Here is an 11,755-nt window from a genome sequence, read left to right on the forward strand (position 1 = left end):
TGAATCTTCTTCAAATATGAAAATGTCAGGCACTGTGTTTGGGAAACAAGATTCAAAAGACAGGATGAGGCTGAATTGAGTGCTACTTTTGCGACGAGAAGGATGTGCTGTGCTTTAACCTGTTTTCAAAAGCTGAGCCAGGCCTATACATTCGGCAAATACAATAGGCCATCGCCTTCAGGGGTGAAAAATGAGCACAGCTCTGAGTCAGTGTGACACTGATTTTGTTCAACAGTTTACATAGCTGCTCTGTGATACCCTTGAGAGTACTCTCGTGCCCTTTGGCCAGCAGAGAATGATTACTAATAGCTTTCTCCTACACTGTTAAGACTCCCACACACTCTTTTTGTAGCATGACGCTGAAATAACAAGATCATCAGAGAATAGCAAATTGAGAGTTATTCTAGCTGCTTCTGAGTTTCTGACAACTATGTGGACAAATACAGCAGCTACAAACAAGAACCTGTGGTCATGTCAGTGTAATAAATTCTTCATTAAAAGCCATCATGTTTTGTTAAATGGGTGACATCAGCTAAGGTCTGTGTAAGACCAAATGCTCATGTGATAATCCCAGCCTGTTTGATTGTATTTTACTTTCACTTTCTTTCAGCCTGCAAGATAAGCACATAACCCAAGGCAGATGGTGCTGAAAATCACTGTTAAGGAGCAACCATAAAGCTAAGCCATTGTGCTTAAGGCAAGTCTATTTGTGAGGAGAATGTCACAAGTCTGCAAAATAATTAAATTGGCAATTACGTCTCAATTGCATCTGTAGAGCAAGACCACACCACAAACTAATCTCCAATTTTCATTTTTAGCTAAGCATTTTTGTATTTACTAGAAATAATACATTATAATAGAATTATATAAAACATAACAACAAATTATTTTATATATTTTAATGTGTTAAAAAAAATTATAACTTTAGAAAAAGAACATTTGCATTTGACCTGGAAATTATATTAACTGTATTTTTTTGTATTGGGTAGAAATAATATATTAATTATAATATAATAATTGCATAAAATATCAGCATTATTATTAATAGATTTTGCTTTACAAAAAGAACTACAGTAAATTATTCAGCTAGAATGTAAATTAACATACTTTTGCTAGAAAACAATAATATACATTGAAAACAGTAATGTTTTACAGCACTGTTTTGATGCTTTTAAAATGATCACAGGTCATTTTTGCAATTTCAGCAAAACTTTCTCAACCATCTAGAAAACACTATCTCAGTGACAATATAGCAGAACTTGTACAACACAGAAAACCAGTTTGCAAAGCATAAACATGGTTGTACAAGCTCAGTAGATGTAAATTAATTTGCAACAAAGCACTGGTCCAAAAGGGCAAGAGAGTGTTCTGTAAACTGGCCTGAAACCTTCTTGCACTGGCCTTGGTCCAGTGGGCCATTCCTTATTGAGCCCTGACGAGCACAAAAAAAGCCATGTATATTAACCAGTCAAGAAGCATGAAATAACAGTTTTACACATTAAATCATTTTAGCAAAACTGAACAGCTTGGCTAAGCTCTGTATGAGGGATTATCTAACGCATTGGAGAAAAATGACCACAAAAAACACACGTCTGCCTCCTCCAATCACAAGCTGTTGAGAGTGCCATTTGGTCTTAGTGTAACACAGTGGCAGGTGGTCGTACAATTCAGCCTGTGTTTACAGCATGCTGAATGGCCAAGAAACAATGCCATGATTATGATCTTATTCAGTATATTTCCAATTAAGTGTGACTAGCCGGCTCAAGTTCTACATCCAATGACAAATCTTTAAAACTGTGCCACACTTCACCTAAATTAAATTAGATGGTGGAAACTGGCTTAATGAAAACCACTCGCATCTATAAAAACCATTTGTTATTTTCCAAGGGCAAGCAGCAAAGTGCAGATCAAAACCTGGGCTTCTCATTTGATTAATTAGCTGGTTTATTGATTCCCCATGTGTAAGCTAAACAATTCAAAGGGTTAGTTCACCCAAAAATGAAGATTCTGTCATTAATTACTCACCCTCATGTCGTTTCAAACCCGTAAGACCTTCGTTCATCTTCGGAACACAAATTACGATATTTTTGATGGAATCTGTCAGAGCTGTCTGACCCTGCATAGACAGCAATACAGATCCGCCGTGACGCAACTGAAACAGAACAGCATACGCTGTTTATGTCCAACGGATACTCTCCAAAATGGCGCTACAGGGTGATACGGAGGAGACGAATTGTTGAATGAAGTTTTTTTTTCTTTTGCGCACAAAAAGTACTCACGTCGCTTCGTAAAATTACAGTTGAACCCCTGATGTCACATGGATTATTTTACAGATCTTCTTGCTACGTCTCTGGACTTGGGAACATTTCAGTTGCGTTGCTGTCTATGCAGGGTCAGACAGCTCTCAGATTCCATCAAAAATATCTTAATACGTGTTCCGAAGATGAACGAAGGTCTTACAGGTTTGAAACGACATAAGGGTGAGTAATTAATGACAGAATTTTCATTTTTGGGTGAACTATCCCTTTAATGTTTAACCGGCATCAGCATAATCAGGCTACACAACTTACAAAGCAGTATCACAATCTTACATTAAATCGTATCACACTAACATTACAGTTACTTACTTTCTTGTTCCTTAAGGCCAAAACTGCTGAAGCAAAAAAGCTTGTTTTTACACACCATAAAGATTTATTGTAATGCATATGGTGTATTGTGTAAATCTTGTTTATAGTGTCAACTCATTTTTTCTATATTCATTTTATTATATGTTGTAGACTTTGAGTGCTGTACAGTTTTAACTGTCTGGATGCCAATTAAAAGAACAGTTCACCCAAAAAATAAAATTTGCTGAAAATTTACTCAGCCTCAGACCATCCAAGATGTAGATCATGAGTTTGTTTGGAGATATTTAGCATGACATCACTTGCTCACCAGTGGGTCCTCTGTAAGTGAATGGGTGCCATTAGAATGAGAGTTCAAACAGTTGATAAAAACATCACAGTAAATCCACAAGTAATCAACACAACTCCAGCCCATCATGTTTGTAATAAATTCATCATTACAGTGGTTTATCTTCCAAACGTAGCTTCCACCTAAAATATCATTCCATAACGTATAATAATGCTACTTCCTGTGGAAGAAAAAAATCCATCCCATTGCTAAAAACATCTTAATGATGGATTTGATTCTCACAAACGCAGAGCTTTTCACTTCACAAGACATTAATTGATGGACTGGAGTCGTGTGAATCAGGCTACTTGTGGATTATTGTGATGTTTTTATCAGCTGTTTGAACTCTCATTGAACTCTCATTCTGACGGCACCTATTCACTGCAGAGGATCTACTGGTGAGCAAGTGATGTAATGCTACATTTCTCCAAATCTGCTCCAATGGGGGAAAAAAAAACTTATCTACATCTTGGACGGCCTGAAGGTGAGCAAATTTTCATTTTTGAATTATTCCCTTTAGTGTGTATCAATCAAATCATCTGCACAGTGTTTCTGCATACATACAAAGTAACAGTCACAACACATAATAGAAACGCAATCAGTGTCAACCACCTGTTTACATCTTCACAGTCAGTCTGCTACGTTTGTGTTTTCATCGATTCATCTCTTTTCAATCAGTCAAAGAACAAATTAGTATCATTTTGAAAACCGTTTTGTTTAACCAGTTCTAGCAACAAACTACACATACAAATGCCCATCTGAACCTTCATAACAACCACTATAAAAACAGGGGATTGATCTTTCAAAGCACATCTCTGACAAGTCTGACACTAAACAAACATGCTGTGTAAACATGGTCACCTCACCTCTCAGGACACTATGTGGTCAAAAACCAGGCTTGATTTAGAAATCACAAGACAGGCGAGACTGATACTTCTGGGTAACCTCATAATCTTGCAATGACACTATCTTAGCAGATCAACATAAACAGGGTAAGAGAAATTAAAAACTGCACAGTGAAGAAGCATGCGTGATTGTGCGCGCGCACAAGTTGCCAACAAAGCGCTCGTGACTCGGGTGCAAGACCTAATAAGACACGAGCCAAACTATCAAGTTCAACCCTAACCGAACTCTCTAATAACCCATATGGCCGGGTCTACTGTCCTTCCAATGACTTAATGTCGCGGTGTTATGATTATATCAGCTCATGAATAAAAGAGAGATGATCACTATGATCGTTGGCACACACACTGATGATGATGATGCTAGCCTGCTAGCTAATGTCTCTTGTATTAATAAAGCACAACACCTCCTCAACGACAGCTCACAGCGGCTGTGATTAACACACGGAGCTAATTACAAGAGCCATAAACTAATCCGATCATCTTCCGTACACCCGAGAAGACGGTCAAAGGCGGAACTTACCTGAAATCCTTCTCTACAACATCAGCGATTTTTTTGTTTTGAGATGTTGTAACTGAGCAGCGGCGGTTAGCGAATGAGAGTCAAGTGCCACTTCAAGTGTTTTGGAGTCGTTTTACACCTCTGGCACACCGATATTAATGATATGGCTGTCACTTATCAATATTTATGGTGGTGAGAAGTGTTGGTAACGGGTCAGTGTTGGGGCACAGTGTTGTCTTTCTCTCTCCCCCCCTCCCCTGAAAGCCGCTCTTCCTGCGAGAAGAATAATGTGCGCGTGAAAACGCTCTGCCTACTTTCCAGTGTCGTGCGCTGCGATAGGTTGAACGCGAGCAGAGCGTAAGACACGGACCAATCGGGTTGGTTATTTTGTGATTTAAAAAAGCGCGTGTGTTGTGAGTAGTTTTGTCTACTACCGTCTAAACCAGTGATGGGCAAACTTGGCCCTTCCGGGCCACTTTCCTGCAGAGATTTGATCCAACCCTGGAAGGGCCAAGTTTGCCCACCCCTGGTCTAAACAATGCTAGTACGATGGTAGTGAGGGGGATTTTGATTCACATAAGAGATTCAAATTTTTTAATCCGTTTAATTGTGTTTTCTCTCATTTTAATCAAATCTAAACATGCACCAGACAAGTCTTTGATTGCTGCTTTTTCAGCATCTCACGCATGAGCACCGATTTGGCCTGGAACTGTTTTTGTTGTTGTTTAGAATTTTCTTTAGTTTATGAGTGAGCCAGTTTAATTTGCTACAAATTATTTATTCAATGTCTACAAATCTGATAGCTTTAAGCATTATTGTCCCAACAAATGCAAATATTTGTCCATCACATTATAATTTCTCCTCCACTGATGTACTTTTATCAAAACTATGATCTATAGAAACTATATCACTACATCAAACTATAGAAAAGCTACAATAATAGCATAAATAAAGAATTTCAGTAACGACCTAACAATATTTTAATATGGTTATTATTGGTCATTTTTAAACACTTATTTTTAGGTCCCTTCTCACCTTGTTGTGAAGTTCTGTATGATTCGTACAAACTAACCTCCTTTTAGTAGGTCAGGTCCTGGTTCACTATTAAAGGGGTCATATGATGTTGCTAAAAAAAAACATTATTTGGTGTAATGAAATGTGTTTATGCGGTTTAAGGTTAAAAAATACATTATTTTCCACATACTGTACATTATTGTTTCTCCTCTATGCCCCGACTTTCTGAAACGTGTCGATTTTTACAAAGCTCATCGGTCTGAAAAGCGAGGTGTGCTGTGACTGGCCTCATGTGTGCAACGGAAACGCTTGAGCTCAGTAAAGCGTGTGACGGAAATGTTACGCCCCTTACCATATTGTGATGCCGTGTCCTGGATCGACGAGACAAAAACATTAAAACCCATTATAAACGAGGCATTTGTTGCATCCAGTGGGGACATAATTACGGATTATAATGACTTATACCATCTTTTTAAGCTTTGCGTTGCATCACGCCGCATAAACATAAAACCATGTCTGCATTTGTGATCGGAGAAATGACAAACAACAAGCGCTACTCTACACTGCTCAAAACTCACGTTTGAATCATCAGTGGAAAATTCTTTAAATATGAAAACGTACTTACAGTCTGAGTCAGAACAGCCGGCATTGTAGTCCACTTTCCCAGGAAACAGTCCTCCATAAAATACGCTGCACACATCTGAATATTTGGGTTGAACTGTTCTGGAACAGTGTTGTAAATACAACTTAACCACTGATTTCTAGTCGTGTCCTCTTTTGGAAGTATTTTTGCTTTTGCAACGAAACACACAGCGTCTTCACAACATGGCAGCTGCAGTGGCAGCAACAATAAAGTTACGCCTTCTTTCTTTGCTTGAACATTTGGATGACGTTATGCAAATCTTCCCACATAGTGAGGTAGATATGTGGGGGCGTGTTTAAACCAGGCGTTTTAGGGGGGCGTGGACCAGTCTTAACTTTTATAAAGAATATCTCTTTGGTTTGAGACTTTAGTCTTTGCAACTTTAGGGATCTTATCTATTCATGAACAGCTTGTAACATTGCAAAGAGAAAGGAAAACGTGAAATTGCATCATATGACCCCTTTAAAGTGCTTCTATTATGCCATTTCGAATATTGCATTTCATGCAGTGTGTAACGTAGCTGTATGTGAATGTACACGATCTGCAAGTTGTAAAGCCGAAAGTGCAAGATAAAGTTATTGTCTACCAACAAAAAAGAATCGACTCTGAATAGCCGAAACGAGTCGCCAGTATTTCGAATCCTACTTCCGTGACGGCTACAAGTCATGGGTAATATATTTGTAATAATATACGAACAACTTGACTCCGCCCACAAACACGTAATTTTACTGAAGACTGCTTCTCTAATCTCGGGGAGTTCAACGCGGGATTCACACAACGCTTGCTCTTGAAATGCCTGCGTCCGAAAGCTCTAAAGGCAGCATTCCAAGGCAGGAAGGCATCAAGGCACGTCCGAATCCAAATTCTGCTTTACTTACGGTCTCCGGAGGTACCTTCTTCTGATGCTATTGATATCCCACAATCCTGTGCGTTCCATTCCGTGACGGTTGAGCTAAAAAATAAAGTTTGGTGGTCAGTTTTTTGTGTAAATGTATATTTCTGACTTAACTTTTTGCACTTTTGATGTTATTTCTAGCGAGAAATCAGTATTATAGTAATTAAATATTCGTTTAGTTATCACCAAAACGTGTTCTATTTTGTTGTAGCTCATTAAACCGTTACGCTGCTTCAGAAGCCTGTCCGAAATCAGTTTCATGAGGTCCCTTCCTGCAAAAACGCTGCCTGCAAAGTCATCAGGTGCGTTCGACTTCATGCGGCGCCGCGCAAACCGATCGGCGGCTGACTTGAAGCAGTGCATGCCGGTTACAAATTTTGTCCGACTTGAACGGGCGCCGACGCTACGTCACTGTCACGTGTGGCATCAAAGTACCGCGACAGCTTCGAGAGCAGCCGGCTGACTCCGCTGAGCGCTGATGAAGACAGCTGTTTCACGATTGGCCAAATTCACCACATGACAACAATGACGTGTGTTTCTAACATCTTCAAATCCAATACTGCTCATAAATCTGTGTTTTTAGAACAGTAAAAGCTTTTTTACTGTAGTCGCAATGTTATATTGAGTCACGTTTATCATGAAAGCATATATACCCCCACTTTATTAGTATTTAAATAGTATATATTTACGTTGAACTTTATTCTTGAACAGATGGCGCTGTATTAAGCAGTATATAAAAAGTGTTTCTCTTGCTCATGAAAACGTTTCTGAAACGTCGGTGTATTTGACAAATATTGCATTTAATTAACTTCATCAGTGATGCATGAGCATGCAAACACCGCGCGAGCGTCACTAACGGGAGCAGAAAGTGTCCGAAGTTGAGTTTAAACGCTCGCACGGTGTATTGTGGGATTGAAAGCGGCTGAGAGAGTCAAAAAGATTGGGCATTCCTCGACTTTATGCAAATGTTGAGTGAAAAACGCCGGGCGACAACCAATCGCTGTGAAAGGAAGAAGATGAAACGTAAACAGGGTATTTTTCAGAGGCGTGCTCTACCCTAAATTTGACACGCCCCAAAGCAGTGGCGTTGTAGCGTTGCCAGCGGCACTGAGCGCAGATTTGACGCTGTAGTGGAAACGCACCATAAAGTTTTCGGATGCAGCCATGGTACCCAGTTATAGCAGTAGACCAATCACAACAGACTGGGCCATCTGACCAATCAGAGCAGACCAGGCTCACGGGAAGGAGGGGTTTAGAGAGACTGAATCATAGAACGGCTTCGAACTAATCGTTTGAGAATCGTTGGAAAATGAGGGGATATTAAATGCATATTTTTTGAGAAAACGAACGCGTTTTGTGACCTTGCATGCATGTAAACCTATTGTAGGAGACTCCCAAAACAATATGGAACCTTAAAAATGGCATAATAGGGGTACTTTAATGTAATCTGTTTGGTTCGTTTCCGTTACGAAGGAGATATTAAACATAGCTACGTTTTCAGATGCATAATGGGAATACGTAACATTTCATAAGCTTAAATCTGTACACTTCTGTCTATGAGCAACATGACCTTGTATTTCCAGGATTCTCAAGCTTTAAACACCTAGCCGAGGAGGGACCACATTATTTTTGCAATGCTCTTTCAGAATGTACCTCTCTGGTGTGCTTTATAAGCTCATACAGTGTGCGGCTGTCTGCTGTGGAAATGATTGGTTTATACTGTAGTCTTCCACACTTCGTGTTTCTCCCTCTCTGAAACGATGCTTCAGTCAGTCCCAAAGGATTCATTCAGCAGTGGGTCATTGAACATGACCGCTGAGCCCTGAATGCTCTACTTAACCTTCTGCTGTTCTGTCATGGATGTAATCACACAAAACAACATCATGTCGTTTTACGTTCTCAGATATAGTGTATTTTTAGTATGTACATTCACTTGGTGCATTTAGCAACATGGGTATATTAATTGTGCTTTGGAAAAACTGACACAATCCTGTTTTGCATTTTAATAAACGTTAGGTGAAAATGTGCTGCTGTTTTGCATTTTATACAGTACACACGGATCCAGATCTTATCTCATTCTCTATTAGCATTCAAACTGAACTGAAATGCAAAGAAAAGAAAGATATATAAACAATAATGGTGAGGATATAGATTAATATTTAAGTTGAGTATAAAACTAGTTTTGATTCGTTTAGTGATTCCTAAAGCCATCTGCAGATACATCATTTCGTCAGTAGGTGGCGACTCCCCTGAGCGAGTCAATTAATTAATAATAATTATAATGTAATAATCATTTATTTTTAAGCTTTATATATATAATGTTTAAATAATAAAATTATTCTAAATAAAAATAATAATTACAATTAAATAAAAAAATGTAAAATAATTAAACAGTTACATTTTTTTTTCATTTAGTCAACACGACCAATTCTTTAAAAAAAAAAGAATCAAGTATTATAATTACACAAGTATATACAAAGAGAAAAATTATTATTTTTATAATTACACAAGTATATACAAAGAGAAAAATAATTATTTATTTAGTTAGCACATCAAAAATATACCTTTTTGACGTGTCTAAAGCCATTTTCTTCGATTTCGGGGGCCGAGGGTGTCACCACCTGCTATATTACAAGCACAAGCATATTACAAGTGCAGCATTGTCTAACAAAGGAAAGGAAGCTAGGAAAAATAAATGGACACACCGTGGCATCATAGTGCTGGAGGGAAAAAAACAGACTGAAGTCTAACTGTTTTGTGTTACGGTGTAATGATCACAGCTGGCTGTTTTCTCCTCTCATTATGATAAAGGTATCAAGAGGCTCACGCCAAGATATTGTGTGGGAAACGGATGGCTTGTTATTCTATTGTGACATGACAGGCTGAATGAACAATAAAAATGGGGGTAGAGGGAGAATTTTTGTCCGAGGGTCTTGATTGGAGGAGAAGGAGCGTGCCGTGATCGATTTCAGCGGGAGAGGGCGAGGAAGGAAAGTGGATTCAGGAGGTGTCTGTAATCAGAGAGACAAAGCCAAACGTACAAGTGCGGTTAAGAGACAGGTTCTGTGCGAGAAAAAGAAACAGCACACCTCCTCTTCCCTTTGTCATTTGAAATATGCAAGCTCTTGATACAGAATACCATACCTCGATCATTCCTGCCAGCACAAGACAGATGGCCCGAATCTCATTTCCACTGCGGTGCTACCTTGTCTTGGCAGCTCATCTGAAACTCTGCTATTAGTAATCCCTTACATACTGTGTGTCAAGGTATAATGTACATTACAGGTTTTATGGCACCTTTAATCTGGCAAATTCCCTGTTTTGTTTTTTTAAACCAAAGGACTGATGACACTGAATGAAGGCATGGGGTAGTGTGTTGTGGGAGCTTTGAGGAGTGAAATATAATGAGGATCTGGATTACAGGAGACAATAAAGCAGTGTGATTTGATTGTTATCGAATTGTGAGTGGATTCATGCTCCCAAAGGAATAGTGATGGCAACGAAAAACCAGAAGAAAATATGTATGCAAGTGCACGTACGATGCAGATGAGAATTATTCAATTAATACATCATAATCACAAAAAATCATAAGCCCTAATAATCATAATGCATTCAAATTCAAAGCCATGATGTTCTTTCATCATCCCAGAGCATGCAGATTTTTTGCAAATATGTAGTGCAGTCAAAGCTGAATATGAATTAGCTAACCAACCTTGTTGCTGGTAAATTTGTATATTTTTATGCACTAAAATATTAAATCTAAATATCTATTATTACATTTTGCTATTTTATAGTGTGCCTATAAATAGAAAATGCTTGAAGGGATAGTTCACCCAAAAATGTAAATTCTGTCATCTATCATTTACTCACCCTCAAGTTGTTCCAAATCTGTACGAGTTTCCTTCTTCTGTTGAACACAAAAGAAGATATTTTGAAGAATGTTGGTTACTAAACAGTTGACGGGAGCCATTGACTTCCACAGTATGAAAAAAATACTATGATGATGAAATGATGACAGAACTGTACTGAAACAGTTGCTTAGTCAGTCAAATGTTTTGCTTTTACAGGTCAGTTATCTAAAAAATAAAAAAGAAGAAGAAGAGCACAAATGTTTTTGGCACATGGTACATACATGGCAGCCAAGGAAAGAGTTGACATAATAGCCCAGATTGTGCATTACACTAAAACAACGACAGAGGGCAGTGTGGAATAAAACACGATCTCTACACAAACGTTTCATTGGTTTAACTCCTAAAGTTTCTTTCTCAAAACATTTAAGTATACATATATACCGCAATAAAAGAATCGCCTGAGGACCAAATTAATCACTCGTGGAAACAGGAGATGGCAAATCCGAGCACAAGTACTCAAATCCATGTCTGTCCGACTGTTGACTGCATCATACTGATTACACTGAATTATGACTGGTTTAACCACTGGGTGGCGCTTCTGTCTTTGCTGATCCAGGGTTTGTTTCATATTACAGTCATGTCCTGTTTGCCCAATGTGGGTATAGAATTAAAACCTGCTTAGTGGTAGTTAACGTTGTTAAGAACGATGTACAAACAAGTCTTTCTCAGGTTTTTTTTCAAAGACAACATTTCCACAATACTGATAAATGTTTATAATGAAACTAATCTCATGATTTTATTTTTTATTTTGAATACTTGTGATAAGTGTGCTCTAAGTCTTAAGATTAAGGTTCATGTAAGATCTTTCGATGAATTTCCATGACTTTTTTCCATAACATTTTCCGATTTGAGTCATTTCCATTATTATTCAAGCCAACAGATTAGGTTTTGAGAGTTTGCACTAAAGGCAACTGTCTTCCTCTTTTCTTTTCTTTT

General features: G+C 38.3%; 1 protein-coding gene across 1 annotated transcript in view; it reads right to left on the reverse strand.

Annotated features, from left to right (window-relative positions):
* LOC107593365 (arginine-glutamic acid dipeptide repeats protein-like) overlaps positions 1 to 4,620 on the reverse strand; it is a 190,076-nt gene extending 185,456 nt beyond the window's left edge. Inside the window, exon 1 of the mRNA XM_016283048.1 lies at positions 4,378 to 4,620. The gene's annotated coding sequence lies outside the window, so the exon portion shown is untranslated. The remainder of the gene's footprint in view (positions 1 to 4,377) is intronic.
* Between the last annotated feature and the right edge of the window lie 7,135 nt (positions 4,621 to 11,755).

Source organism: Sinocyclocheilus grahami, unplaced genomic scaffold (genome assembly GCF_001515645.1).
Source record: "Sinocyclocheilus grahami isolate Dianchi unplaced genomic scaffold, SAMN03320097.WGS_v1.1 scaffold170.1, whole genome shotgun sequence".
Taxonomy (NCBI): domain Eukaryota; kingdom Metazoa; phylum Chordata; class Actinopteri; order Cypriniformes; family Cyprinidae; genus Sinocyclocheilus; species Sinocyclocheilus grahami.